The sequence below is a fragment of the Cherax quadricarinatus genome, chromosome 5 (genome assembly GCF_038502225.1).
Source record: "Cherax quadricarinatus isolate ZL_2023a chromosome 5, ASM3850222v1, whole genome shotgun sequence".
NCBI lineage: Eukaryota > Metazoa > Arthropoda > Malacostraca > Decapoda > Parastacidae > Cherax > Cherax quadricarinatus.
The window spans coordinates 686551-700000 of NC_091296.1; the positions used below are offsets into that span (position 1 = coordinate 686551).

General features: G+C 47.8%; 1 protein-coding gene and 1 long non-coding RNA gene across 9 annotated transcripts in view; one reads left to right on the plus strand and one right to left on the minus strand.

Annotated features, from left to right (window-relative positions):
• Spn (protein phosphatase 1 regulatory subunit spinophilin) overlaps nucleotides 1–13450 on the plus strand; it is a 571930-nt gene that overhangs the window by 456310 nt on the left and 102170 nt on the right. The window lies entirely within an intron of this gene.
• Nucleotides 1–13450, minus strand: part of LOC138854609 (uncharacterized) — an 80657-nt gene that overhangs the window by 59407 nt on the left and 7800 nt on the right. For all 3 annotated transcript variants that reach the window (XR_011393792.1, XR_011393791.1, XR_011393790.1), the window contains exon 2: nucleotides 3933–4252. This is a non-coding gene — a long non-coding RNA (uncharacterized lncRNA). The remainder of the gene's footprint in view (nucleotides 1–3932; nucleotides 4253–13450) is intronic.

Here is a 13450-nt window from a genome sequence, read left to right on the forward strand (position 1 = left end):
CATCCTGTCACTTCAACTTCATATTGTTTCAGACAACGGAACAATGCTCTTCTCCAGACTGAGGGACTGACCACCTCAAAACTTTAAGGGTGATGGACTGATTACATCGTCTTCAAGTATCTTCTGCTTCTATCAACTTTTCTGTACTCGACTGAAGAAGCCTACTGTGTAGGCGAAACGTTTCGAAATAAAGATACCTAACTGTTGCATATGTGTCTTACCTAACGATACTTGTGATGTTTATACAGGATAATCACGATGTTTAAAGTGGATAGTCACGATGTTTAAAGTGGATAGTCACGATGTTTAAAGTGGATAGTCACGATGTTTAAAGTGGATAATCACGATGTTTAAAGTGGATAATCACGATGTTTAAAGTGGATAGTCACGATGTTTAAAGTGGATAGTCACGATGTTTAAAGTGGATAGTCACGATGTTTAAAGTGGATAGTCACGATGTTTAAAGTGGATAATCACGATGTTTAAAGTGGATAATCACGATGTTTAAAGTGGATAATCACGATGTTTAAAGTGGATAATCACGATGTTTAAAGTGGATAATCACGATGTTTAAAGTGGATAATCACGATGTTTAAAGTGGATAGTCACGATGTTTAAAGTGGATAATCACGATGTTTAAAGTGGATAATCACGATGTTTAAAGTGGATAATCACGATGTTTAAAGTGGATAATCACGATGACAATACTTTGTAAAAGTTGGTCCGTGTCCTTTCGCCCAGTCTTGTGGCCATCATCAGTGTAAGTGAATACGATATTTGGTACATGGTGGCCACACCATGGAGCAGATAGTACGTGGGTTGCCTACCATGTTTCCCTTTCCATGATTCTTCAACCATCGTCTGGTAATCACTGTTGTGTTGGAAGTCGGAGAGTGGAATATTGGAACACTTGTCCTGGCGGGGAGGAGTCTGCCGCACCTGGAGTGACGCTTGAACTCTCACCGCCATAGCTCCAGCACCATCACTACCATAGACAACCATCACCATGCCTGTACTCTTCTCTCGCAAGCATGTGTGGAGTCCCAAGGGACCAGAGACAAGAGTCATACATCCTACCACAACCTGGGTAAGTGTGCGTGAGAGAGAGAGAGAGAGAGAAGGAGAGAGAGAGAGAGAGAGAGAGAGAGAGAGAGAGAGAGAGAGAGAGAGAGAGAGAGAGAGAGAGAGAGAGAGAGAGAGAGAGAGCGAGCCACCCACCCACCCACAGGCAGAGACAGCCAGACATGCGGACACCCACAGACAAACACACACAGATACAAAGACGCACAGGGAGATTGATACACACACACACACACACACACACACACACACACACACACACACAGATATAGAAAAGGAAAGACATACGCACACATACAGGCAGATGCAGCCAAGACAGACACAGTAAGGTAAGAGCTGGGTCCTCTAGTCCGGCTGTGATATATACCTGGAGGGGTATTCCTGGAGGGGGTCAACGCCCCCGTGGTCAGGTACATGACCAGGCCTACCAGTGGATCAGGGCCTGATCAACCAGGCTGTTACTTTTGGCCTCACGCAGTTTCTCCAGCAACCAAATCGTTAGGTAAGACACATATGCAACAGTTAGGTATCTTTATTTCGAAACGTTTCGCCTACACAGTAGGCTTCTTCAGTCGAGTACAGAAAAGTTGATAGAAGCAGAAGATACTTGAAGACGATGTAATCAGTCCATCACCCTTAAAGTTTTGAGGTGGTCAGTCCCTCAGTCTGGAGAAGAGCATTGTTCCGTTGTCTGAAACAATATGAAGTTGAAGTGACAGGATGGAGCCTTTATATAGTGCCAGGAGGTGAGACGTAGGTTGCTTTGGGAGGGCAGGTCCCTCTCAAACCCAGCCGTTCTCACTAGTAGAGGTCGAAGTTGATGGTCTGTACCAAGATACCCTTGTGTTGCAGTGTCTGACAGAATGTACTCGACTGAAGAAGCCTACTGTGTAGGCGAAACGTTTCGAAATAAAGATACCTAACTGTTGCATATGTGTCTTACCTAACAATCTGTCGGTATTTTATACCATTTTAATGTTCAGCAACCAAATCATTATACTTTATATCGTCTCTTGTTATTTGTTGCATTCTCTAACGCTGTGCAGTGATACATAACTTTTTTGTAGATTTTTGATCACCCAGACTGTTGCTTCTTGGTCTACATCAACTTGTATCCCTGTAGAGTGTATACACACACGTAAATACATTTTTCATGATTAGTTTTCATCAGTACTGCAATATTTTGATTCAGGAAATCGTAATGACACGATTGCAAATAAACCATACCCCCGGCCGGGATAGAACCCGCGGTCATAGAGTCTCAAAACTCCAGCCCGTCGCGTTAGCCACTAGACCAGCTAGCCACAATAAGATTCATCCAACTAGGTATATTTCTACACCATAGGAAGGTTAGCACAGGCACCTCTGTGACCACAAATGCAAGTTTTTACAGACGAATCTCCAGCTAGCGCGGCCGTGACGAACTCTAGCTCAAGTCCCTTCACTGCCGTCAACATGACTCAAGAAATTGTAATGACACGATTGCAAATAAACCATGGTCTAGTGGCTAACGCGACGGGCTGGAGTTTTGAGACTCTATGACCGCGGGTTCAATCCCGGCCGGGGGTATGATTTATTTGCAATCGTGTCATTACGATTTCTTGAGTCATAGTACCATTGCAAACAAACCGCGGAGCGGGTGGGGTTTGAACTCGTGGCGAGTGAGATTCATATGGGTGGAGTATTAACTAGTGGTGTGAAAGAAGACGGGAAGGGACCAATAAAATAGGTCACCACGTAAATATAAACTTTCACAAAACCGGAAACCGTGGTTTTTTTGGTAATGGCCGCCGGATGTGACGTCACAACCTGACTTTCCTAAGTGATATTATTCAGATCTTTGTTTTACACAACCGTGTGTGACAACCTCTGGGCGTTAAAATTAATATAGTTATTACGTGTTAAATTAACCGTAGCTCGGTTGGTAGTGCACTCAGCTCACACATTGAGGTCCTTGGTTCGATCCCTGGTACGAGTGGAAACACTAGGACGTGTTTCCTTAAGACACCTGCTGTCCCTGTTCACCTAGCAGTAAAATAGGTACCTGGGTGTTAGTCGACTAGTGTGGGTCACATCCTGAGGACAACAGTGACATAGTTTGCGGGAAATGCTCTGCATAACAAGGGGCTTTATATATAGTAGTATATCATTGATTTCAGCTATGGTCTGTCGAAGTTATATCGTATACTTCTAGAAATTTTTATTATTATTATTAAGCTTCCCTTGACACGTCAGCAACATCGGTCGCTCTTGTGACTCAACTGTGTACACGTGACGTCACGACAGTACACCAACTGAATTCATCTTGTTAGGTAAGACACATATGCAACAGTTAGGTATCTTTATTTCGAAACGTTTCGCCTACACAGTAGGCTTCTTCAGTCGAGTACAGAAAAGTTGATAGAAGCAGAAGATACTTGAAGACGATGTAATCAGTCCATCACCCTTAAAGTTTTGAGGTGGTCAGTCCCTCAGTCTGGAGAAGAGCATTGTTCCATGGAAAGAAACAATATTGTTTCATTCCATGGAACAATGCTCTTCTCCAGACTGAGGGACTGACCACCTCAAAACTTTAAGGGTGATGGACTGATTACATCGTCTTCAAGTATCTTCTGCTTCTATCAACTTTTCTGTACTCGACTGAAGAAGCCTACTGTGTAGGCGAAACGTTTCGAAATAAAGATACCTAACTATTGCATATGTGTCTTACCTAACAACCTGTCGGTATTTTATACCATTTTAATGAATTTATCTTCCCAGAATTATTTTTTTTAACGCCGTTGAATTTGTAGACCGAGAGCTTGTGGTATCCTTCATTTTTTACATTTGAAAATCAAAGGAGGACTCCTCACCTTGATTGGACGCTTGTCATAGTGTTGACTGGATGGATGGACAGATAATAGGTTGAGCCTGACTAGCTTAAACCAGTATGTGACTTAGAGCTGCCTAGCGTGGGTCAGTAGGCCTGCTGCGGTGCTCCTCCTTTCTTATGTTAAAAGGTAGTCTTTCGAAGTGGTCTCATGCGTTAGTATCACCTCGAGGCGCGCCGCCGCCATCTTGCCCGCCAAAAGTTTGTTTACATTCCTCTCCCGCCAAAACTTCGATTTTCTTTTTCCTCGGTCGCGCTTCTTCCATTTTGGCGGCGGCTATTTTCTTCTTCTTGCTAAGTGCCCTGAAAAATAAAGCTAACGTTAAAATTGTTCTCTACAGCTATTCAGTAAAACACCAAGCTCAAACGTGAAAACAAATGTGTTTTGTTCCGTAGATCTCTAGCTTTTGTATATATTTTTAATTCTGGTGCTCAATAAGGAGACATGTCTTAATGTACGTAAACTGGCAAGAAAGAAAAGATATTAAAGAATAACTGAAGAAAATATGGAAGACAAATTATACACTAGCCAGTGCTAGAGTGTAAATGTTAGAAAGACTTTAAGGTAGTGTTTTAATCTGACGAGTCAGTGTATGAGGATAGTTAACCATTGTCTTAGTGTATGAGGATAGTTAACCATTGTGTTAATGTATGAGGATAGTTAACCACTGTGTTAGTGTATGAGGATAGTTAACAATCGTGTTAGTGTATGAGGATAGTTAACCATTGTGTCAGTGTATGAGGATAGTTAACCATTGTGTCAGTGTATGAGGATAGTTAACCATTGTGTTAGTGTATGAGGATAGTTAACCATCGTGTCAGTGTATGGGGATAGTTAACCATCGTGTCAGTGTATGAGGATAGTTAACCATCGTGTCAGTGTATGAGGATAGTTAACCATCGTGTCAGTGTATGAAGATAGTTAACTATCCTGTCTGGATTGTCTTATCAGAATGGTCGCCCAACAGTGAAAACAAGTGTTGATGAACAAAGAACGGTAACAAGCACCGGACTACAGTACTGGCAAGCAGACAAGCACCAGACTACAGTACTGGCAAGCAGAGACAAGCACCGGACTACAGTACTGGCAAGCAGACAAGCACCAGACTACAGTACTTGCAAGCAGAGACAAGCACCGGACTACAGTACTGGCAAGCAGAGACAAGCACCGGACTACAGTACTGGCAAGTAGACACAAGCAGCAGACTACAGTACTGGCAAGCAGAGACAAGCACCAGACTACAGTACTGGCAAGCAGAGACAAGCACCGGACTACAGTACTGGCAAGTAGACACAAGCAGCAGACTACAGTACTGGCAAGTAGACACAAGCAGAAGACTGCAGTACTGGCAAGCAGAGACAAGCACCAGACTACAGTACTGGCAAGCAGAGACAAGCAGCAGACTACAGTACTGGCAAGTAGACACAAGCACCAGACTACAGTACTGGCAAGAAGAGACAAGCAGAAGACTACAGTACTGGCAAGTAGACACAAGCACCAGACTACAGTACTGGCAAGCAGAGACAAGCAGAAGACTACAGTACTGGCAAGCAGAGACATGCACCAGACTACAGTACTGGCAAGCAGACACAAGCACCAGACTACAGTACTGGCAAGCAGAGACAAGCACCAGACTGCAGTACTGGCAAGTAGACACAAGCAGCAGACTACAGTACTGGCAAGCAGAGACAAGCACCAGACTGCAGTACTGGCAAGTAGACACAAGCACCAGACTACAGTACTGGCAAGTAGACACAAGCAGCAGACTACAGTACTGGCAAGTAGACACAAGCACCAGACTACAGTACTGGCAAGTAGACACAAGCAGCAGACTACAGTACTGGCAAGTAGACACAAGCAGCAGACTACAGTACTGGCAAGCAGAGACAAGCACCAGACTGCAGTACTGGCAAGTAGACACAAGCAGCAGACTACAGTACTGGCAAGCAGAGACAAGCACCAGACTACAGTACTGGCAAGTAGACACAAGCACCAGACTACAGTACTGGCAAGCAGACACAAGCACCAGACTACAGTACTGGCAAGTAGACACAAGCACCAGACTGCAGTACTGGCAAGCAGAGACAAGCACCAGACTACAGTACTGGCAAGCAGAGACAAGCACCAGACTACAGTACTGGCAAGCAGAGACAAGCACCAGACTACAGTACTGGCAAGCAGACACAAGCAGCAGACTACAGTACTGGCAAGCAGAGACAAGCACCGGACTACAGTACTGGCAAGTAGACACAAGCAGCAGACTACAGTACTGGCAAGGAGACACAAGCAGAAGACTGCAGTACTGGCAAGCAGAGACAAGCACCAGACTACAGTACTGGCAAGCAGAGACAAGCAGCAGACTACAGTACTGGCAAGTAGACACAAGCACCAGACTACAGTACTGGCAAGCAGAGACAAGCACCAGACTACAGTACTGGCAAGTAGACACAAGCACCAGACTACAGTACTGGCAAGCAGAGACAAGCAGAAGACTACAGTACTGGCAAGCAGAGACAAGCACCAGACTACAGTACTGGCAAGCAGACACAAGCACCAGACTACAGTACTGGCAAGCAGAGACAAGCACCAGACTGCAGTACTGGCAAGTAGACACAAGCAGCAGACTACAGTACTGGCAAGCAGAGACAAGCACCAGACTGCAGTACTGGCAAGTAGACACAAGCACCAGACTACAGTACTGGCAAGTAGACACAAGCAGCAGACTACAGTACTGGCAAGTAGACACAAGCACCAGACTACAGTACTGGCAAGTAGACACAAGCAGCAGACTACAGTACTGGCAAGTAGACACAAGCAGCAGACTACAGTACTGGCAAGCAGAGACAAGCACCAGACTGCAGTACTGGCAAGTAGACACAAGCAGCAGACTACAGTACTGGCAAGTAGACACAAGCACCAGACTACAGTACTGGCAAGTAGACACAAGCACCAGACTACAGTACTGGCAAGTAGACACAAGCACCAGACTACAGTACTGGCAAGTAGACACAAGCACCAGACTACAGTACTGGCAAGTAGACACAAGCACCAGACTGCAGTACTGGCAAGCAGAGACAAACACCAGACTACAGTACTGGCAAGCAGAGACAAGCACCAGACTACAGTACTGGCAAGCAGAGACAAGCACCAGACTACAGTACTGGCAAGCAGACACAAGCAGCAGACTACAGTACTGGCAAGTAGACACAAGCACCAGACTACAGTACTGGCAAGTAGACACAAGCAGCAGACTACAGTACTGGCAAGTAGACACAAGCAGCAGACTACAGTACTGGCAAGTAGACACAAGCAGCAGACTACAGTACTGGCAAGCAGAGACAAGCACCAGACTACAGTACTGGCAAGCAGAGACAAGCACCAGACTACAGTACTGGCAAGCAGAGACAAGCACCAGACTGCAGTACTGGCAAGGAGACACAAGCACCGGACTACAGTACTGGCAAGTACACACAAGCAGCAGACTACAGTACTGGCAAGTAGACACAAGTAGCAGACTACAGTACTGTTAAGTAGACACAAGCACCAGACTACAGTACTGGCAAGCAGAGACAAGCACCAGACTACAGTACTGGCAAGCAGAGACAAGCACCAGACTGCAGTACTGGCAAGTAGACACAAGCACCAGACTACAGTACTGGCAAGTAGACACAAGCAGCAGACTACAGTACTGGCAAGTAGACACAAGCAGCAGACTACAGTACTGGCAAGTAGACACAAGCACCAGACTACAGTACTGGCAAGTAGACACAAGCAGCAGACTACAGTACTGGCAAGCAGAGACAAGCACCAGACTGCAGTACTGGCAAGTAGACACAAACACCAGTCTACAGTACTGGCAAGCAGAGACAAGCACCAGACTACAGTACTGGCAAGTAGACACAAGCAGCAGACTACAGTACTGGCAAGTAGACACAAGCAGCAGACTACTGGCAAGCAGAGACAAGCACCAGACTACAGTACTGGCAAGCAGAGACAAGCACCGGACTACAGTACTGGGAAGCAGAGACAAGCACCAGACTACAGTACTGGCAAGCAGAGACAAGCACCAGACTACAGTACTGGCAAGCAGAGACAAGCACCAGACTGCAGTACTGGCAAGTAGACACAAGCAGCAGACTACAGTACTGGCAAGCAAAGACAAGCACCAGACTACAGTACTGGCAAGCAGAGACAAGCACCAGACTACAGTACTGGTAAGCAGAGACAAGCACCAGACTACAGTACTGGCAAGTAGACACAAGCAGCAGACTACAGTACTGGCAAGTAGACACAAGCAGCAGACTACAGTACTGGCAAGCAGAGACAAGCACCGGACTACAGTACTGGCAAGTAGACACAAGCAGCAGACTACAGTACTGGCAAGGAGACACAAGCAGAAGACTGCAGTACTGGCAAGCAGAGACAAGCACCAGACTACAGTACTGGCAAGCAGAGACAAGCAGCAGACTACAGTACTGGCAAGTAGACACAAGCACCAGACTACAGTACTGGCAAGCAGAGACAAGCACCAGACTACAGTACTGGCAAGTAGACACAAGCACCAGACTACAGTACTGGCAAGCAGAGACAAGCACCAGACTACAGTACTGGCAAGCAGACACAAGCACCAGACTACAGTACTGGCAAGCAGAGACAAGCACCAGACTGCAGTACTGGTAAGTAGACACAAGCAGCAGACTACAGTACTGGCAAGCAGAGACAAGCACCAGACTGCAGTACTTGCAAGTAGACACAAGCACCAGACTAAAGTACTGGCAAGTAGACACAAGCAGCAGACTACAGTACTGGCAAGTAGACACAAGCACCAGACTACAGTACTGGCAAGTAGACACAAGCACCAGACTACAGTACTGGCAAGTAGACACAAGCAGCAGACTACAGTACTGGCAAGCAGAGACAAGCACCAGACTGCAGTCCTGCAAGTAGACACAAGCAGCAGACTACAGTACTGGCAAGTAGACACAAGCACCAGACTACAGTACTGGCAAGTAGACACAAGCACCAGACTACAGTACTGGCAAGTAGACACAAGCACCAGACTACAGTACTGGCAAGTAGACACAAGCACCAGACTACAGTACTGGCAAGTAGACACAAGCACCAGACTGCAGTACTGGCAAGCAGAGACAAACACCAGACTACAGTACTGGCAAGCAGAGACAAGCACCAGACTACAGTACTGGCAAGCAGAGACAAGCACCAGACTACAGTACTGGCAAGCAGACACAAGCAGCAGACTACAGTACTGGCAAGTAGACACAAGCACCAGACTACAGTACTGGCAAGTAGACACAAGCAGCAGACTACAGTACTGGCAAGTAGACACAAGCAGCAGACTACAGTACTGGCAAGTAGACACAAGCAGCAGACTACAGTACTGGCAAGCAGAGACAAGCACCAGACTACAGTACTGGCAAGCAGAGACAAGCACCAGACTACAGTACTGGCAAGCAGAGACAAGCACCAGACTGCAGTACTGGCAAGTAGACACAAGCACCAGACTACAGTACTGACAAGTACACACAAGCAGCAGACTACAGTACTGGCAAGTAGACACAAGTAGCAGACTACAGTACTGTTAAGTAGACACAAGCACCAGACTACAGTACTGGCAAGCAGAGACAAGCACCAGACTACAGTACTGGCAAGCAGAGACAAGCACCAGACTGCAGTACTGGCAAGTAGACACAAGCAGCAGACTACAGTACTGGCAAGTAGACACAAACAGCAGACTACAGTACTGGCAAGCAGAGACAAGCACCAGACTGCAGTACTGGCAAGTAGACACAAGCACCAGACTACAGTACTGGCAAGTAGACACAAGCAGCAGACTACAGTACTGGCAAGTAGACACAAGCAGCAGACTACAGTACTGGCAAGTAGACACAAGCACCAGACTACAGTACTGGCAAGTAGACACAAGCAGCAGACTACAGTACTGGCAAGCAGAGACAAGCACCAGACTGCAGTACTGGCAAGTAGACACAAACACCAGTCTACAGTACTGGCAAGCAGAGACAAGCACCAGACTACAGTACTGGCAAGTAGACACAAGCAGCAGACTACAGTACTGGCAAGTAGACACAAGCAGCAGACTACTGGCAAGCAGAGACAAGCACCAGACTACAGTACTGGCAAGCAGAGACAAGCACCGGACTACAGTACTGGGAAGCAGAGACAAGCACCAGACTACAGTACTGGCAAGCAGAGACAAGCACCAGACTACAGTACTGGCAAGCAGAGACAAGCACCAGACTGCAGTACTGGCAAGTAGACACAAGCAGCAGACTACAGTACTGGCAAGCAAAGACAAGCACCAGACTACAGTACTGGCAAGCAGAGACAAGCACCAGACTACAGTACTGGTAAGCAGAGACAAGCACCAGACTACAGTACTGGCAAGTAGACACAAGCAGCAGACTACAGTACTGGCAAGTAGACACAAGCAGCAGACTACAGTACTGGCAAGCAGAGACAAGCACCAGACTGCAGTACTGGCAAGCAGAGACAAGCACCAGACTGCAGTACTGGCAAGTAGACACAAGCACCAGACTACAGTACTGGCAAGCAGAGACAAGCACCAGACTACAGTACTGGCAAGTAGACACAAGCAGCAGACTACAGTACTGGCAAGTAGACACAAGCACCAGACTACAGTACTGGCAAGCAGAGACAAGCACCAGACTACAGTACTGGCAAGCAGAGACAAGCACCAGACTGCAGTACTGGCAAGTAGACACAAGCAGCAGACTACAGTACTGGCAAGTAGACACAAGCACCAGACTACAGTACTGGCAAGCAGAGACAAGCACCAGACTGCAGTACTGGCAAGCAGAGACAAGCACCAGACTGCAGTACTGGCAAGTAGACACAAGCACCAGACTACAGTACTGGCAAGCAGAGACAAGCACTAGACTACAGTACTGGCAAGTAGACACAAGCAGCAGACTACAGTACTGGCAAGTAGACACAAGCAGCAGACTACAGTACTGGCAAGTAGGCACAAGCAGCAGACTACAGTACTGGCAAGTAGATACAAGCAGCAGACTACAGTACTGGCAAGCAGAGACAAGCACCAGACTACAGTACTGGCAAGTAGACACAAGCACCAGACTACAGTACTGGCAAGTAGACACAATCACCAGACTACGGTACTGGCAAGCAGAGACAAGCACCAGACTGCAGTACTGGCAAGCAGAGACAAGCACCAGACTGCAGTACTGGCAAGCAGAGACAAGCACCAGACTGCAGTACTGGCAAGCAGAGACAAGCACCAGACTACAGTACTGGCAAGTAGACACAAGTACCGTACTACAGTATTGGCAAGTAGACACAAGTACCAGACTACAGTACTGGCAAGCAGAGACAAGCACCAGACTGCAGTACTGGCAAGTAGACACAAGCAGCAGACTACAGTACTGGCAAGTAGACACAAGCAGCAGACTACAGTACTGGCAAGTAGACACAAGCAACAGACTACAGTACTGGCAAGCAGAGACAAGCACCAGACTGTAGTACTGGCAAGCAGAGACAAGCACCAGACTGCAGTACTGGCAAGCAGAGACAAGCACCAGACTGCAGTACTGGCAAGCAGAGACAAGCAAAAGACTGCAATACTGGCAAGCAGAGACAAGCACCAGACTGCAGTACTGGCAAGTAGACACAAGCACCAGACTACAGTACTGGCAAGCAGAGACAAGCACCAGACTACAGTACTGGCAAGCAGAGACAAGCACCAGACTGCAGTACTGGCAAGCAGAGACAAGCACCAGACTGCAGTACTGGCAAGCAGAGACAAGCACCAGACTGCAGTACTGGCAAGTAGACACAAGCACCAGACTACAGTACTGGCAAGCAGAGACAAGCACCAGATTACAGTACTGGCAAGCAGAGACAAGCACCAGACTGCAGTACTGGCAAGCAGAGACAAGCACCAGACTGCAGTACTGGCAAGCAGAGACAAGCACCAGACTGCAGTACTGGCAAGCAGAGACAAGCACCAGACTGCAGTACTGGCAAGCAGAGACAAGCACCAGACTGCAGTACTGGCAAGCAGAGACAAGCACCAGACTGCAGTACTGGCAAGCAGAGACAAGCACCAGACTGCAGTACTGGCAAGCAGAGACAAGCACCAGACTGCAGTACTGGCAAGCAGAGACAAGCACCAGACTGCAGTACTGGCAAGCAGAGACAAGCACCAGACTGCAGTACTGGCAAGCAGAGACAAGCACCAGACTGCAGTACTGGCAAGCAGACACAAGCAGCAGACTGCAGTTCTGGCAAGCAGAGACAAGCACCAGACTGCAGTACTGGCAAGCAGAGACAAGCACCAGACTGCAGTTCTGGCAAGCAGAGACAAGCACCAGACTGCAGTTCTGGCAAGCAGACACAAGCACCAGACTGCAGTTCTGGCAAGCAGAGACAAGCACCAGACTGCAGTTCTGGCAGAGACAAGCACCAGACTACAGTTCTGGCAAGCAGAGACAAGCACCAGACTGCAGTTCTGGCAAGCAGAGACAAGCACCAGACTGCAGTTCTGGCAAGCAGACACAAGCACCAGACTACAGTACTGGCAAGCAGACACAAGCACCAGACTGCAGTTCTGGCAAGCAGAGACAAGCACCAGACTGCAGTTCTGGCAAGCAGAGACAAGCACCAGACTGCAGTTCTGGCAAGCAGACAAGCACCAGACTGCAGTTCTGGCAAGCAGAGACAAGCACCAGACTGCAGTTCTGGCAAGCAGAGACAAGCACCAGACTGCAGTTCTGACAAGCAGAGACAAGCACCAGACTGCAGTTCTGGCAAGCAGACACAAGCACCAGACTGCAGTTCTGGCAAGTAGACACAAGCACCAGACTGCAGTTCTGGCAAGCAGAGACAAGCACCAGACTTCAGTTCTGGCAAGCAGACACAAGCACCAGACTGCAGTTCTGGCAAGTAGACACAAGCACCAGACTGCAGTTCTGGCAAGCAGAGACAAGCACCAGACTGCAGTTCTGACAAGCAGAGACAAGCACCAGACTGCAGTTCTGGCAAGCAGAGACAAGCACCAGACTGCAGTTCTGGCAAGCAGAGACAAGCACCAGACTGCAGTTCTGGCAAGCAGAGACAAGCACCAGACTGCAGTTCTGACAAGCAGAGACAAGCACCAGACTGCAGTTCTGGCAAGCAGACACAAGCACCAGACTGCAGTTCTGGCAAGCAGAGACAAGCACCAGACTGCAGTTCTGGCAAGCAGAGACAAGCACCAGACTGCAGTTCTGACAAGCAGAGACAAGCACCAGACTGCAGTTCTGGCAAGCAGACACAAGCACTAGACTGCAGTTCTGACAAGCAGAGACAAGCACCAGACTGCAGTTCTGACAAGCAGAGACAAGCACCAGACTGCAGTTCTGGCAAGCAGACACAAGCACCAGACTGCAGTTCTGACAAGCAGAGACAAGCACCAGACTGCAGTTCTGACAAGCAGAGACAAGCAC